Source organism: Zalophus californianus, chromosome 4 (assembly GCF_009762305.2).
Source record: "Zalophus californianus isolate mZalCal1 chromosome 4, mZalCal1.pri.v2, whole genome shotgun sequence".
Classification (NCBI taxonomy): domain Eukaryota; kingdom Metazoa; phylum Chordata; class Mammalia; order Carnivora; family Otariidae; genus Zalophus; species Zalophus californianus.
Window position 1 is genome coordinate 146,392,105 of NC_045598.1, and position 18,856 is coordinate 146,410,960.

The 18,856-nt window shown below is 38.9% G+C and overlaps 1 long non-coding RNA gene across 1 annotated transcript in view; it reads left to right on the forward strand.

Annotated features, from left to right (window-relative positions):
• LOC113934970 overlaps window positions 1–18,856 on the forward strand; it is a 235,949-nt gene that overhangs the window by 120,169 nt on the left and 96,924 nt on the right. Inside the window, exon 5 of the long non-coding RNA XR_003523845.2 lies at window positions 16,333–16,462. This is a non-coding gene — a long non-coding RNA (uncharacterized LOC113934970). The remainder of the gene's footprint in view (window positions 1–16,332; window positions 16,463–18,856) is intronic.

Consider the following 18,856-nt stretch of genomic DNA (forward strand, 5'->3'; position numbering starts at 1 on the left):
ATTAAAGACTGTAGTCAGACATGAGGGGGAAGTTACTGAGTCTCATATCGTAAAACACAGTTCATAATTAGCATCTTTGTTTCCTCCCCTCTGATTTCTATCTCATGCACACCATTCTTTGCGCTATAATTGGACCCTACCAGATTTTTCTAATCTTTACAATATCTAGTAGTATAAAGTGGAAATGAGAGCAACAGAGGACTCTCCATCCCTGTACCTCAGAAGAGAATGGAAATGTTCTCTTTTGTTTAGGTATCACCGGACTTCACGCAAAGTCTGGGACCAAATGTATTCTTGAATTCCATTCAAACTCAATTATCTTATGATTGTACTATAGAATACTGCTCAAAAATAATTTGAATATATTGTGATCTCTGCATGACTATTATTTTTCTGTTTGTTATAATAACACAGGTCTCAAAATTCACCAGGCATTAGCATCAGCTCGGTGGAAGGTTTGTCAAATTAGAGTGCTGGACCCCCACCCCCAATAGCTCCTGATTCAGTAGATCAAGGGTCCAGCCATGATTTTCCATTTTTAGCAAGTTCCCAGGTGATCCTGATATTACTGCCTTGAAGACCACATTTGATAGCCACTGTTGTACATTGATCATTTTGATTTCCTATTGTAAGCTTACTTAAAGCAGTAAATGCTCTGTTTTCATTAGCAATATTTACTCTAGTTATTTTTTTGTGGTGCAGGAGGAGGGGAGTACTTCTCTTTCCTTCCAGTAGACATTTTTGACATTGATAGCACAAGCGCCCATCCAAAGAGAAAAGGGACCATAGGTCAAGTACATGAAATACAACATTACTTCCTCTCATTCCCGTTACCATGGCTGCAATATGTGCAGAGAAGAGTGGTACATTTCACATGAGCTTTGGGATTATGTGCTCCTTCCTCAACAACACATATTAATGAGTGAACATGGAGTTTTGAAATAAATCTCTTAGAGGACAATTTCGGGGGATCAACTGTAAAGTGTGTAAAATTTACCATCAAAGAAAAGATTACACTGAGTATTATATTCTGACAACTTTCTGCCACATTCCAGGCCTTTCTAGCACAATCAGAATCCTTTACTCTCAGCCTAGTTTTAGATGAATTTCTTAAAATAGTACAAGGTCTTGAGCTATGAGCCACCAGGATTAAAAATGAAAACATAATTTTGGATTAAGCCTCTAACATTTAATTAAGCTATGTTATCTTTTATTTAATTTACACAGATATGAATTTCATTGTACTTGGTTAGTGTTGCATATTAAATTCCCATCATATCCATTTAAATCAAGTTAGGTAATATATGTGAAGGAGCTCAGAGAAAGAGTTCAATAGAAATGTAAAAGTGTGATGGTCCTTATGATCTTCTCCACTATGTGAATGAGAAAACTGAATAGAGAGAGTATAACACTATAATTTCTCAGGGTTGGGGCACCTGAGTGGCTCAGTCAGTTAAACTTTTCAGCACAGGTCATGATCTCAGGGTCCTGGGATCCAGCCCCATGTCAGCCTTCCGCACTCAGCATGGAGTCTGCTTGGATTCTCTCTCTCCATCCCCGCCTGCTTCTGTCCCTCCCCCCACTCACACATGGTTCTCTATCTCTCTCTCTCTTTCAAAATGATAAAATCTTAAAAAAATAATTTCCCAGGGTTCACAGGTATGATCAAGAACACGGTAAAAAAAATTCACCATTTCTTAGATGACAAGATGCAGTGGGAAAGTTTGGACTTTGAAGTCATACCAACCTTTGTTAAAATACATGTGAGTCTTTGGGCAAACTACTTAGTTTCTATGAGCCTGATTCAGTGTACTTCCCATGCAGATGATGTTGATGATAGCTACCACTGAGATTGGTAGGATCAATAAAATGAAAATGTACATAGCAGGTTGTACAACTTTGTGAACATACTAGAAACCATTAAACTTTATATTTTGAAAGGGTAAAATTTAGGTCATATCAATTATATTTCAATAAAAAATGAAGCACATAACAAAGTGCCTGGCACAGAGTGTCACCCAACAAAACATTTTTCTTTCTCTTTTCCTTCTGCTGTGCAGTCCAATAATCTGGCCGTGGTAACTGTGGTATACAAACCACTGGATGGCATAAATTGCAATTGGGATCTGATTTTTTAGAAGACTGGTGGGAGCTTTACATTATTGCTATGGTCTGAATGTTGGTGTCCCCTCAAAATTCATATGTTGAAATCCTAGGAGGCATTTAAGTCATGAGGGTGAAGCCCAAAATGGGATTCATGCCATTTAACAAAGACTCCAGAAAGCTCCCTAGCCCCTTGCCACCATGTGAGGAAACAAAAAGTCTGTGACCCAGGAGAGGCCCTCACCCAACCATGCTGGCAACCTGATCTTGGACTTCCAGCCTCCAGAACTGTAAGCAATACATTTTTTGCTGCTTATAAGCTATCCAGACTGTGGGATTTTGTTAGTGAGGCTCAAATGGACTAAAACGGCCATGTTTAACAAGAGCGTGCACTTGTTGGGGGCATCTGGTTACAAATGTAAGATGGAATACGGTTATCTCCATTTCTTCCTCTAATAACACTAATATGGTAGGAACAGAATACAAATGGTATAAATCCACAAAGCCAACAAGAACAGAAGAGGAAATGACAACAAACAAGAAATGTTGATAATATTTTGAAAGGTAGAAAGCTGAAATTTTCTGCAGGAAAGGGTACCTGGAATTTGAGGTGCCAGGTAATTTTGGACAAATTTAGGATGAGGGGTGGAACTCAAAATAGGACAGATTGAAAGTTTATATATCAAAAAATTAGAACTCAATATTCTGTTGTTTTGTACACTCAAACAACAAACCCCCTGCCCCACCCAGTGGGCGAGAGGAGGTTTATTCTCTGGAGAAATTAAACTAGAGAGACTCCAGAATTGGTGATGCAAGTCAGATCAGAGTAAGAAGGCCAGCAGGAAAACACAGTTAAGGAGAAATATACTGAAGCTAGAGTGAGACTCAAAATTCCCTCCTCTCCTTGGTCCTCAGGAAGCTGGAATCCAGGTTTATGCCTCCTCCTCCCTCTTGACCACCAGGTAGAATACTGGAGAATTCCTCTTGTAATACTAGCATGTCTCCAACCCATGGCATGCATCTATAGACTTCCACACAATTATCCTGGTTAAAAGCCTGCTCCCATCCACTAAGTATGTGCTAACCTTTTCAGGGCCTCACTCTGAATTATGAAAGGATGTCCATGGATCCCCAGACAGTTGGCAAATTTCTGTAAGCTGGAAGACAATAACCAGACAAAACCAATCCCAATTAGTGAGGACAGGTAAATTTATGCTACAAAACACACAACCTCAAAATTCCACTGGTATAAAATAACACTCCTGCCACATGCGCACAATGGGTTGCCGGGCAAGATTTGCACATTATATTTACTCAGTGACCTAAACCTCTAGAGCAGCCACTCTCTCAAATCTGGCCAATCAGGGCCTGGAAAGAGCAGTTAAATTATCTGACCTGACACATATCCCTTCAGCTCACTATTGACTTGAACTAGTTATATGAGCCCATCAACAATTAATGCTCTAAAAGCACAATATTACCACATGCTTGTAAAGTAGAGATGTGCAATTATTAATGAATAATGCCAGGGGCAAGCACAAAGGAAAAATAGAGATAAGCCACAGAACAGAAGCAAAATTTTAAGAAAAGCTGTCAATGATATACTTAAATATGTTTAAATGTATTGTATTCATGATACAAAAAGCAATGTCATTTAAAAAAAAGGAATAGTCTGGGTGGCTCAGTTGGTTAAGCAACTGCCTTCGGCTCAGGTCATGATCCCAGGGTCCTGGGATCGAGTCCCGCATCGGGCTCCCAGCTCAGCGGGGAGCCTGCTTCTCCCTCTGACCTTCTCCCTTCTCATGCTGTTTCTCTCTCGCTCGCTCTCTAATAAATAAATAAAATCTTAAAAAAAAATAAATAAATAAATAAAAAATAAAAAAAAGGAATAGTCTAACAACAAAAAAAATGCTCCTGGAAATTAAATATATATATTTTATATATTTATATAAATATACATATATAGTCATATATCCAGAAAATTTGAAAACTCTAGTAGAGTGTTGGGGAAAAAAACCTTAAATATCTTAGAAAAGGTATCACAAAGAGGGGTGCCTGAGTGGCTCAGTCGGTTAAGTGCCTGCCTTCGGCTCAAGTCATGATTCCAGTGTCCTGGGATCGAGTCCCGCATCAACCTCCCTGCTCAGCAGGGAGCCTGCTTCTCCCTCTGCTACTCCCCCTGCTTGTGCTCATTCTCTCTCCTCTCTCTTTCTGACAAATAAATAAATAAAATCCTAAAAAAAGAAAAGAAAATGTATTACAAAGAGATGGAAAAGAGGAGAGTAGGCTTAAAAAATGAAGCACTTTCATTTCAACATTTGATGAATAGGAATTTCTGAAAGAGATATCCAAGAGCAAAGAAAGCGAGAAGTTATCAAATAAGGAATTCAACAGAATTTCCTATGGCATAAGTTTTCAGACTGGAAGAGCCCACCAAGTTCCAGAAGAATAAAGACCCACACCAAGGCAGCTTTGTGTACACAGGATCATCTTTACCTTCTAAGTTCATCCCTAGTATAAAACCAGGAAACTATTTCCCATGCTCCCTTACCTCAGGATTTCTGTTAATTTTACCAACGAGAAGCACTCACAAGAATTTTGGAAGGCAGAAGAGAAGGAAAAGCCATTATTCACAGGCACCAGCTGAGGAGAAGCAACTGGATGTTGGCAGATGTGGAGTTTCTCCCACAGTTTGGGATTCTTCTCGAGAGCCACCCACTTTGGTGTTATAAGAAGCTGAAATCAATAGCTGCTGCCCTCCTGTGTGATCTGTACTTCCTCATTTTCATTCCCTATTATAACTCACTGTATTAAGTCTATTCCTACTTGAAACATCTAGAAAATATAGAATATTTGATTCTAACTCCTGAAGGGAACTATAGTACATTATCATTGCATTTCCAAACAGCAAGGATAAAGAAAAATCCTAAAAGCTTGTAGGGCTAGAATGAGAGAACAGCATTCCAAACATTAGTATCAGAATGGCCTCAGATGCACAACCTTGGATATTATAAGTAGCCTTCAAAATGCTCAGGCAAAAATCATTTACAACCTACAATGTATAATTCTTAGACAATATTCTTAGATAAAATGATTTATAACCTAGAGATACAAATAATCAAATATGAACATAAAACAAAGACTAACCAAAAGTGAATGGTGCCAAAAACTTACTGTTGAGGACACAACTGGAGATCTTGTTTCACCAAGATTATGAGGATACCAAGAGGGAGAAAGACTAGGAACTAGGTGAAGTTAAAGAAAGAGGAGAAAGAAAATTCCTAGGTGATAGTGAACTGTTAGGAATCCCAATAGGAGAAGAGAACAAGAAATCTACATTGGAGGAAAGATGCTCCATGGAGATGCCTCCAAAAGAAAGTTATCTGATGTGTTTAATATTCAAAGGTGTGTTGTCATTCTACAAGAGAGTCTGGGAAAGGAATAATGGTACTGTAATAGATAGCATTATTTACTCAACAATATTTGCTGTTTTTCCCTGACACTTTTCTCTTTGAGAGGAGTATATTTCCTGCATTACTGATGTCAGAGATGGCCATGTGACCTACTCTGGCCAATGAAATGAGAGCAAAAGTAGAACGGTCACTTCATTGTGGAAGTTTTAAGAGCCGTCATGTGGTTATTCCATTCCCTTTTCTATCTCCTAACACGTTCTAGATAAGGACTGCTTCTTCATCCCAGAACCTAGAAAAAGGGAACCTGGAGGAGACTGATAGCCATCTGAAGTTGAAAAGAATAGAGTAAGAAATAAACCTTTGTTGTCATAAGCATCTAGGATTTGGGGGTGATTTTTTTACCTCAGCATAATTTAGCATAAGTTGATTAGTGGTTTCTATGCAGAAACCAAACAATCCAGCAAACAAAAGCAGCATTAATGCCAGGGCAGACAAACAGTTGCATAAGAAACAAAATGAACAGTAGTATATTATATGGCTCAAATATGAACAATTCATTCATTCACTCAACAAATCTATTATTAGAATCCATTATGTGCTAGGCATTGTTTTAGGCCCTGGAAACAGAATAATGGATGAAATAGACAATATTGTTGTCTTCATAGAAATTACAACCATGTGTGCATACAGACAATGAACAAACATCAAGTAAATATATCATAGTTCACTGAAAAATTGAGTAAGGTAAGGAGGAAGAGGAGCACCATGGGGTGTATTTTACACAGGACATAACATTTGCACTGAGACTAGAAGTAACTGAGGGATTGAGCCATGTGATATCTGAAGTAAGAGTCTTCCAGGAAAGGAGTAAGTATAAGGACTCAAAGCAGAGCACATTTGGCATTTTTGGAGAAATGGCATGCAGGCCAGTGGGGTTAGAAGAGAATGGTGAGGATGACAGAAAATGACAAGATTAGAGAGGTGGGTGGGGCCAGTTCTTTACCTGGGATCTGAAAGATCATTTCAAGGGCTTTGGATTTTACTTAAAAAAATTTTTTTTAAAGATTTTATTTATTTATTTGACAGAGAGAGACACAGTGAGAGAGAGAGCACAAGCAGGGGGAGTGTGAGAGGGAGAAGCAGGCTTCCCACTGAGTAGGGAGCCTGATGCAGGGCTCAATCCCAGGACCCTGGGATCATGACCAGAGCCGAAGGCAGATGCTTAACGACTGAGCCACCCAGGTGCCCCTGGATTTTACTTTAAATGGATGTCAAGCCATTGGTTGTTGAGCAGAGGACTGCCAGGATCTGATTTAAGAGTTTTAAAGCTCATTCTGACAGCTCTGCTGAAAACTGTCTGTAGGTGGACAAGGGCAGAAACAGGGAGACTATTTAATAAGCTATTGCAATAATTTAGGAAGAGGTAAGGGTGTCTTGGGCCAGGGCTATAGCCATGTAAATGATGACAAGTAGATAGATTTTTGAATGTATATGGAATGGACAGTGTTATTGTGACTATAGAAAAATATAATTTATAAAATAATGTGAACACTGAATGTTGAATTAAACCAAAATAGCAACATAAATATATTGAAGTAATGAGGAGAAATACATCTGTGTGTGTGTGTGTGTGTGTGTGTGTGTTAGAAGTGTGTATAGAAGAACTGGCCTAACAACAGACATGTAGATCAATGGAACAGAATATAAAGTCCCCAAATGAAACAACTATATGGTCAACTAATCTTCAACAAAGCAGGGAAGAATATCCAATGGAAAAAAGACAGGCTCTTCAATAAGTGGTGTTGGGAAAACTGGACAGCAACATGCAAAAGAATGAAAGTGGACCACTTTCTTATACCATATGCAAAAATAGACTCAAAAGGAATGAAAGACCTAAATGTGAGACAGGAATCCATCAAAATCCTAGAGGAGAACACCCCTGACATCAGCCATATGTCTCTGACTAGATATGTCTCCTAAGGCAAGAGAAACAAAAGCAAAAATGAACTATTGGGACTTATCAAGATAGGAAGCTTCTGCACACTGAAGGAAACAATCAACAAAACTAAAAGGCAACCTTTGGAATGGGAGAAAACATTTGCAAATGACATCTGATAAAGGATTGGTACCCAAAATCCATAAAGAACTTTTCAAACTCAACATCCAAAAACCAAATAATCCAGTTAAGCAACGGGCAGAAGACATGAATAGACACTTTTCCAAAAAAAGACATATAAATAGCTAACAGACACTTGAAAGGATGCTCAACATCACTCATCATCAGGGAAATACAAATTAAAACTGCAGTGAGGTACCACCTCACACATGCCACAATGGCTAAAATTAACAACACAGGAAACAATAGATACTGGTGAGGATGCAGAGAAAGGGAACCCTCTTACACACTTGTATTCCCTGGTGGGAATGCAAACTGGTGCAACCACTCTAGAAAACAGTATGGAGACTCCTTAAAAAATAAAAAATAGAACTACCCTACAATCCAGCAATTGCACTAGGTATTTTCCCAAAGGATGCAAAAATTCTGATTCAAAGGGATACATGCACCCTGATGTTTATAGCAGCATTATCAATGATAGCCAAATTATGGAAAGAGCCCAAATGTCCATCAACTAATGAATGGATAAAGAAGATGTGGTGTGTGTGTGTGTGTGTGTGTGTGTGTGTGTGTGTGTGTGTGTGTGTGTGTGTGTATACACATACAATGGAATATTACTCAGCCATCAAATAGAATGAAATCTTGCCACTTGCTGCAACATGGATGGAGCTAGAGTGTATTAAGCTAAGTGAAATAAATCAGTTGGAGAAAGACAAATACCATATGATTTTACTCATGTGGAATGTAAGAAACAAAACAGATGAACATGGTGGGGAGAGAGAGGCAAACCATAAAACAGACTCTTAACTATAGAGAGCAAACTGAGAGATGCTAGAGGAGAGGTTTGGTGGAGGACAAACTAAATCAATGATGGGCATTAAGGAGGGCACTTGCTGAGATGAGCACTGGGGTCATATGTAAGTGATGAATTACTAATTTCTATACCTGAAACTAATATGACAGTCTATGTTAACCAACTGGAATTTAAATAAAAACTACAAAAAAAATAAATTAAATAAATTTAAAAAAATAAAAGAACTAAATCTTCATCTTTCAAAGCTAGAAGTCAGTAAATACTATCAAAAACTGAAAAATAAAAAAACAAAGTGTAAACATATTATTTAGAAACATGGAGATAAAATCCAGAGAAAATTGAAAAGACTGAAAAGGTTAGAAGGGTTTGCCTTTGGGAAATGCGAGCAGGTGAGTGAGAAGATGGAGACAGAAGACAGCTGTTTTCATGATGAGCCTTACAGTATTATTTGATAGTAAATCTATGTACGTATATGACTTTGACAAAAATAGAAATGAATATTTAAAAAAATGTGCTCAAATAATTTAAGAAAATACTTAACACCTACAATGTAAAGGACAGTATATGAGAACAGGGATGGAAAGGAGAGTCATACATAATGGAAGCTTTGTTCTCAAGATATTTACACTTTATTATTTAGACTCTGGCTTAGCCACTATTACAGAGACCCCAAAATAAGGTAGAGGTTTATTTTTTCCCATGTAACATTCTTGAAACAAACTGTTCAAGGCTGGTATGGGAAACCAAAGGTTCAGGAACAAGGAATCCTTCCAACCTGTGCCATGAATACTCAGATCAATATCCAAATCATCCCTGACTTATTGAAAATGTGTCTTTAAATTCAGTTATTTGGTCTCTGTAAGATTCCTTATGGAAAAGGAGAAGCAGCAACAGGGTGGGATGAGTGTGGACTTCAGAACCAGGCAATCCTGGGCTTGGATCCCAGCTGCATCAGTTATTAGCAGAGAAAACTCATTAATTAGGCCCTTTACACTTCCATTTCCGCATCTATAAGATGGATAAAATACTATCTGTTTTATGTGTTAGGATTAAATGAAATATTATGTAAGCCTAGACAGTGACTCCCATGACATAATTTTTCAATAAATTGTGGCTATAATATTAGCTAAAGTGAGGATCTTAAGAGAAATAGTTAAAATATAAATCAGATCTTGTCACACATTCCCTTTCACATTTAGAATCTGGCCCAAATTCCTTATCACACCTTGCAAGACCCCACATGATCTGATTCTTGGCTTCCACTCTTCACTCCATCCAAGCAAACTCACATCTTAGGGCCTAGGCCCTTGGTGGTCCTTTTGCCTGGAATTCTCTTCCCCTAACGATACACATGACTTGCTCCCTCATTTTATTCAGGATTATGCTAAAATATCACCTCCTCAGAAAGGTACTTCCTAGCCACCCAGGTAAAATAATAACCACCATTCTGTTGTCTCCTAACTCTAATTTCTATTTTATGTATAGCATTCACCAATCTATCATATTCTACATTATCCATCTCTCCCAAGAGAATGTTAGCCCCTTGAGGGCAAGGACTTTGTAATGCTCCACAGCTGTATCCCCAGCATCTGAAAATATGCCTGGCACACTCTAGGCCCTCCATCAGTGTATGTTGCAAATGCAATGCTCAGCAACGTTAGAACACATATGCCTTCTACCCATTCATAATCTGGATGATCATGGACAAACTGATTTCAGTAGCAAAGAGAAGCAGCAAAGGCAGAGACTAAAAGATGAAGGGAGACAGAATCCACCAAGGGAAAAACCTTTGGAATGTGACCGAGGGTTATATCTGTGTATGCCGAAAGGCAAGCTGTCTGAGGAAGCCCTTGACTGAGGCCCAACAGCTGAGACAATAACCCCTTCATCTCGTGTTTGTTTTGTGCGCCCTGTTTCTTGACTTTGGGATGATCTCTATAGTACCACACTGAGCTTTGAGTTCATGCTCCCATCACTTAAAAGTGATGAAATAGTCCTCTGAGCCAAGATGTTCTGGTCCAGCTGTCTATACAGATCAATATATTAAGGGGCGCCTGGGTGGCTCAGTTGGTTAAGCGACTGCCTTCGGCTCAGGTCATGATCCTGGAGTCCCGGGATCGAGTCCCACATCGGGCTCCCTGCTCAGCAGGGAGTCTGCTTCTCCCTCTGACCCTCTTCCCTCTCGTGCTCTCTATCTCTCATTCTCTCTCAAATAAATAAATAAAATCTTTAAAAAAAAATTAAAAAAAAATAAAAATCCTAAGATGTTTATAACTGACTAACATAAAGCTTTTATTTCCCTGATTCCTACAAATGTACTATCAGCTCAAACATCCTTACAAGCCTGTGCCACATGATTCTCATTTCCTCTTCCCACTTCTCTACCCAGGTACCCACTTTGGCCAGCTGTACCCACAGAGTGCAATAAACTACTTTTTGGCCTTTGGTGTTTGATATTGTCTGACCCAGGTATAGGGGTCTCTGGCGGGCTCCACGGAAACCTAAGAGCTGCTGTTGAGGAGAATCGGAAGTGGGATGATCTACTTTCTACTTCTTTAATCCATAAACAAATTCTGAAGTGGAAGAGTTTCCTGGTCTATGTCATAGTCATATTTTTTTTTCCCATCTCCATATTGTGTCTATTTGAAACAGAGGCAGCTAGGAGTATAATATTCATATAATATTCTTCAGTTATTTTTAGAAAACATTTGTTTTTAAAGTACTGTCAGCCATTGCTATAAATTAGATTTTAACTTAATAAGAAATTGGTTAAATATTGTTAATGGTCTACATAAAAATGAATTCTTTTTTGGGTTGCCTGGGTGGCTCAGTCGGTTAAGCATCTGCCTTTGGCTCAAGTCATGATCCCAGGGTCTTGGGGTCAAGCCCCACATCCAGCTCCCTGCTCAGCAGGGAGTCTGTTTATCCCTCTCTGTCAGACCCTCCCCACCCCCACCACCCACCACCCCACCCTTGCTGGTGCGTTCAGATGCCTGTGCACTCTCTCTCAAATAAATAAATCTTTAAAAAATAATAATAAAATAAAGATGACAGATTTCTGGACCCATTTAATCTCCACCAACTTCATCGCCTGAAGGGGAACCTGTGAAAATGCATTTTCACAAGAACTCCTGGTGACTCTTCCTTGAGAACCATGCTATACACCAGTGGTCTCATAAGTGGAATACACATGACAGTTTAGTGGGGGTATGGAAAGAAAATAGAGGAAATTCAATTTCTATTCGTTTATTTCATCCTTTTATAATTTCCATTTTTGTGGATGTTATACAATATATCAAGAGTAGTGTATGCATTTTATTAAATAAATAAGCATAGTTATTTTTAGCATATCCACAGGAAATCAGGTAAGATTTCCTGAAGGGGGTGGCAACTGAGGTTGACCTTAAAAGATGGATAGAATCCACCTATCCCAAAGGGGAGAGGAGAAGGCAGGTGGTCAGGCCTGTGAAGATATTCCAAGTGGGGAATACACTGTGAAAAAAAGCTTAGAGGAGAGAAAAATGGTGATGTATGCTTTGAATTACAGTGTGGTGTTCTTGTAGAACAAAGAGGCAGAAAGAATGTGGCAAGAAAGGACAATGGAAATATAAATGAAATGGTGATCTGAAGCATATACACAGGATGAGCAATTACTACGTGAGTGGAGATGTGAGAGGAGGTGTGAGAGATACCGAGATAATTTGGCCTCTACTTCTTAAGATATCATGAGGAGAGCTCTACCTTTCTCGTCAGATGACTTGAGTTCAATTCCTGATTCTACCATGGACCAACTAAGGCCCTGCAAAAACTACTTCATGTCACTGAGCCCCACTTTTCTCATTTTGAAAAAGTAGATTTAATATCAATGCCTGAATGCTTTATCTCACAAATCTTATAAATATTGCCTAACATGGTTCTTACGTTAGCATCAATTAGTTAATTAACATCAACTCCTAAAAGTGTATCTCTATTTAAGGTAAGTCCACAACTGTACACCTTGTAAGCCATAATGCTAAGATGGGAAACATGGATTTTTCAGGACTATTTGTTCAAATACACAATTATAAAAATTGCCTCTTTGCCTAAAACAGGGTGTAAATTCTGGTTTAATTAAGCTCCTCCCTGATTACGTTATTATTCAGTTTCCTGTAACCTGGAGTGGACTGAGAGGTTAGGGATAACGCCTATGCCTCACCACATCCTCCTAATATGAGTTTACAGTGTTAATGCTCACTGAAAAGAGCTAACTTGAAAACATTATGATCTCAATGAGAAAAGCCAAATGCATCTAATCAGTTGGTCAAATGAAAACTACTCAGAATAATGTTTAAAGAGCATTACAATGCATGGTCCAGAGGCTATCTAATTATCCAGGAATAACCTTATGATCAGGATAACTTAATAGCAGGATAAAACTCTGGCGTGTGATTTTAGCTGCTAGAAAATCATTTCCTCCCCCACCCCTGCCCAAACCCTCCTCCCAACCCCAAACCCCTGGGCTACCCGAAATTCATCTCTTTAACACTGTGTGTGGGTTTAGAACTTCATTTATGCTAACGAGCTCTTATTTCAAAATGTCAATTCTTTGGAAGTCTATCAGAGAATCTGCCTTAGTGGGTTAACTGGCTAACTAGCTGTATTTCATTCTAGCATATGGTTGATATGTGTATGTCACCAAGGGATTAAGGGTGTTGATGCTGAGCAGAGAGTAGAAGTAATTAAGGAGCAAGAGGCAGTTGAAGAGCACAGCTATCTTTGGCACTTTGAACAACCAAAGGCAGTTCTGAAGGTTCTAGGACAATTTTTTAAGATTTTATTCATTTATTTGAGAGAGAGAGTGTGTGTGAGAGCAGGGGGAGGGGTAATGGGAGAGGGAGGGAGAGAATCTCAAGCAGACTCTGCACCCAGCTCGGGACTCAGTCTCATAATCCTGAGATCATGATCTGAGCCAAAATTGAGAGTCTCACGCTTAACTGAGTGAGCCACCCAGGAGCCCCTCTAGGATAATTTAGAAGCAGAATAAAGACTAGAGGAAAGTTCAACCTGGACTCAAAGTAAATATCCTTACAGACACACTAATATAATAAGATGCCCTTTTCTGGATATATCAAACTTGGTTGCCCTTGGTTTGCCCTCTTTCTCAAATTAGCTGACTATGCTTTAGTGTGTGAGTGCGTGTTACTTTGTGCTCTGATTTTCAGGCAATAGCAGCAACAAAAACAAGAACAACACTGACAGTAATAGCTAACATTCACTGAGAAGTTTGCCTGGCATCACGTCAAGACGACAGATGTTGGCCAGTCAGCCTGGATTCAAATTCTGGCTTTTTCACTGACAGCCAGGTTATCCTGCACCTCTCTGTGCCTCAATTTCCTAATCTTTAAAAGAGGAATAATAATAATGGTACCTCCCTCCTAGGATTGTTGTGAGGATTAGATGAGTATGTAAGGTACAAAGAATGGTGCCTGGCCTATCGGAAGTACTCAGTAAATGTGAGTCTTTCCTGTTGAGTGTTAATCCAATCCAAGATCCCATAATATGTCCTTTATCAACATTAATATAATCCACAGAGTGAACCTTTTACATTTTATAGATGAGAAGACTGAGGTTCAAGGAGCCCAGGTTATTGGCCAGCATGGGACTGGCCACCAAGGGATTAAGAGTGTTGATAATGAACAGAAAGAGATAGGGCCAGGGCTCCACTTGGTCTACGTGATGCCAAGTCCAAGCTCTGAGCACCTGTGCTTTCCTGCAACATGTGTGAGGTGCTGGTAATGGTACAAAGAGAAACTGCTAGGTTCTTTGTATGTTAAGTAAGAATTTAAATAACTCTCTGCTATGGGGCCTATTATATTTTCCTAAAGTTTTGAGGTGGGATTCACAAGATAACTCTAGGTACCTTCAGTCAATTTATTCTGGAAAAAAATTGACCACTTGCTCTGTACTTATTGACCCACTCTAAAATTCTTTGAAAAATCAAAAATTCCTTCTCTGTATCTAAAAATTTTATGACATAATCACTACATCTATTTGGCTGTACTCTAGATAAAGGTACAGATTAGCACACCAAAGTTTTTGCTGATATGTGGAAACAAAATGTTTTCCTCCTAATATTTAAAAATATCAGAAGATAGGATCCAGCCAGGTACAATCCAGTCAGTTTCTTTTCTGCACTTTTCAAGTTTTAAGACAGACACTTGTCCTAGGAAAAATCTAAGAAATTACAGAACACCCAACATTACTGATCCTATAGGAACTGGTTTTGGAAAGACATGGCCAATAGTCAGATGATGCATAACTTAATTGGTACTTCATACAACAGAAAAGTAGATATTCTGCTTTCTCTCAACAGAAACCAGATCTGGAACAAAATATCTGATGTTTATAATAATATCTAAATGTACTATCTGCTTTAGAGCTACCACCTGGTTCTTCACCTGGCAGTAAATGCTACAGGCAGAGTACTGGGAAATGAGAAATGGATATTTCATTGTGGGCAACTTTAAGCTGTCTACTCAGTTTGCTTTGCACCCTGGGTACTTACCCCCCCGACTCCAGGATATGACCCAGCAGCAAGTTGACACCCTATGACTCTATCTTCTTAGAAATGGCAGTTTGGCCTACAGGTGGACGCTTAATCAAACTGGATCAGATTCAAACTTTGTAGAAATTGATCTACACGTGTGACAGAAACTTTGACATGCAATCACAGAAATCGGGGATGTGAAGCAAAGAAAGCTAGCCCTCACAGAGATAGGAGATAGAAGCAGTGACTGAGAGTCAGAAGATGAGAGCAAGCTACTTCTCCAGGATCTTGTCCCAGGCTGCATCTCCACCCATGGAGCCAAAAGGAGAAACACAAGACACTGTCCATTGGAAGGACCTGTAAGATTCAATGAAAGTAAAAAAGTCAGTCATAAAATCTGTTAACTAATAAGTGGTCTTTTTTGCTCTTACGAACATGACCCACTACTTAAAGCAAGATTCTTGAGGTATGGGTTATGCAGTAGATATTGGCTTTGGAAACTGATTCTTATTTTATATGCACAGGAAAGATTTTATTAAATGAATCCAGGCATGTAAAATTTAGTCCAATTAGCACCATTCAGTATTGTCAAGCCATCTAAGCAATTTTCATTAGTATCTTTTTATGCATATTCAAGAATATACAATGAGAGTAGGAAATACCCATTTCTACAGTACACTAATTAGAGAGAAAAATTCAGTTTGAATTCACCAACTGGGAAGCTTTTTTTTTTTTTGGATTAATTATTGATGAATGGCCCATCAGGTGTTCATAGACTACAGTGACAAGATTTGTCTTGAATAAATTCAAAAGTGCTTTATTTATGGTAGCTCTAAATTATCGATTGTATTACAAAGATTTTAGAGTAGTATTTTTTTCCTCTGGGGGATAGTTTTTTAACTGTACCCTGAAATATTGGTCAGTAGTAAGTTTAGTGACACTATTTGTCCCTCATTAACTTGTTTTAAAAATTATATAGCAGTTGCTAGATATATAAGTGATGGAAAATGGAGAATAGAACCAAATCTCTTGGGGAAAAAAATTAAGGGGAGAGAACACAGAATGAGGTAAATAAGTCAAAGAATGTATTTGAATTCTTAATTTTATTTCAAGTATGTGTGTAGATACAGCTCAAGACTAACTAAGTGCCATTTTAATGTAATCAGAATTATATAGCCAGGTGATGACACTGTCTCACTATTAAAAATATACTGCAACAAACAGGAATTCCTCCTTCCTATTTCTTGCCTCCTTTTTTTTCTTCTTTTTGGTTTTCACAACATTACCTCATTCTTAAGTTTAGAGAACAGCTACTGCATATGACGTATTTACAGAAAAAGTGTGCCCAATTCTATTTCAGATTATACTAACACTAGAGAAAATGATCGGGTCCTTGAAAGGATACACAAACACCAGGGATGAAATGAACTCACCAGCTATCTGAAATGAGTTACAAGATACAGCCACAGGCTCCTGAGCTGAGAACCCAGGTGAGTTCAAAGTAATCAAAACTAATCATCTCATCTCTAGAATTTAATGAAGGTTTAGATATTTTATACCTCGGTGTGGTTTTTAAAAAGAATAGTTGGTAGGGCTCCTGAGTGGCTCAGTTAGTTGGGCAACTGCCTTTGGCTCAGGTCATGATCCTGGAGTCCCGGGATCGAGTTCCGCATCGGGCTCCCTGCTCAGCGGGGGGTCTGCTTCTCCCTCTGACCCTCCCCCCTCTCATGTGCTCACTCTCTCTCTCATTCTCTCTCTCAAATAAATAAATAAAATCTTTAAAAAAAAAAAAGAATAGTTGGTAGTGAATAAGTTTAGGGACCTTAAATAATGTCAACAGAATGAATCTTCAAATGCTAGAACTGGTGAAATAAAAACAAACCATTTGAAAAATGTCCAGTGAATCAAATGTAATCCTTAATAGTCTGCTCCAGAATGAATTGTATTTACATAAAATTGTTTCAGATATTTACCTGGAAACTTCTGAGGATCTGTTAAGAAATCGCAAATTTCCTTGCTATTGCATCATTTCCTTTTTCTTCCCTTTCTCAGTACTTACTGGGGTTACTGATAAGAAGTATAATCTTTTTTTTTTTAATTTTTTTATTGTTATGTTAATCACCATATATTACATAATTTGTTTTGGTGTAGTGTTCCATGATTCATTGTTTGTTCATAACACCCAGTGCTCCATGCAGAATGTGCCCTCTTTAATACCCATCACCAGGCTAACCCATCCCCCTACCCTCCTCCCCTCTAGAACCCTCAGTTTGTTTTTCAGAGTCCATCATCTCTCCTGGTTCGTCTCCCCCTCTGACTTACTCCCCTTCATTCTTCCTCTCCTGCTATCTTCTTCTTTTTCTTTTTTCTTAAAATATGTTGCGTTATTTGTTTCAGATCTGTGATTCAACAGTCTTACACAATTCACAGCGCTCACCATAGCACATATCTTCCCCAATGTCTATCACCCAGCCACCCCCTCCCTCCCACCCCCGACCACTCCAGCAACCCTCAGTTTGTTCCTGAGATTAAGAATTACTCATATCAGTGAGGTCATATGATACATGTCTTTCTCTGATTGACTTATTTCACTCAGCCTAACACCCTCCAGTTCCATCCACGTCATTGCAAATGGCAAGATCTCATTCCTTTTGATGGCTGCATAATATACCATTGTGTATATATACCACTTCTTCTTTAGCCATTCATCTGTCGATGGACATCTTGGCTCTTTCCACAGTTTGGCTATCGTGGACATTGCTGCTATAAACATTGGGGTGCACGTACCCCTTCGGGTCCCTACATTTGTATCTTTGGGGTAAATACCCAGTAGTGCAATTGCTGGATCGAATGGTAGCTCTAATTTCAACTGTTTGAGGAACCTCCATACTGTTTTCCAGAGGGGTTGCACCAGCTTGCATTCCCACCAACAGTGTAGGAGGGTTCCCCTTTCTCCACATCCCCGCCAACATCTGTCGTTCCCTGACTTGTTAATTTTAGCCATTCTGATGGGTGTGAGGTGGTATCTCATTGAGGTTTTGATTTGGATTTCCCTGATGCCGAGCGATGTTGAGCACTTTTTCATGTGCCTGTTGGCCATTTGGATGTCTTCTTTGGAAAAATGTCTGTTCATGTCTTCTGCCCATTTCTTGATTGGATTATTTCTTCTTTGGGTGTTGAGTTTGATTAGTTCTTTATAGATTTTGGATACTAGCCCTTTATCTGATATGTCATTTGCAAATATTTTCTCCCATTCTGTCGGTTGTCTTTTGGTTTTGTGGACTGTTTCTTTTGCTGTGCAAAAGCTTTTTATCTTGATGAAATCCCAATAGTTCATTTTTGCCCTGGCTTCCTGTGCCTTTGGTGATGTTTCTAGGAAGAAGTTGCTGCGGCTGAGGTCAAGAGGTTGCTGCCTGTGTTCTTTAGGATTTGGATAGACTCCTGTCTCACGTTTAGGTCTTTCAACCATTTGGAGTCTATTCTTGTGTGTGGTGTAAGGAAATGGTCCAGTTTCATTCTTCTGCATGTGGCTGTCCAATTTTCCCAACACCATTTGTTGAAGAGACTGTCTTTTTTCCACTGGACATTCTTTCCTGCTTTGTCAAAGATAAGTTGACCATAGAGTTGAGGGTCCATTTCTGGGCTCTCGATTCTGTTCCATTGATCTATGTGTCTGTTTTTGTGCCAGTACCATACTGTCTTGATGATGACAGCTTTGTAATAGAGCTGGAAGTCCGGAATTGTGATGCCGCCAGCTTTGCTTTTCTTTTTCAAGATTCCTCTGGCTATTCGGGGTCTCTTCTGGTTCCATACAAATTTTAGGATTATTTGTTCCATTTCTTTGAAAAAAGTGGATGGTATTTTGATGGGGATTGCATTGAATG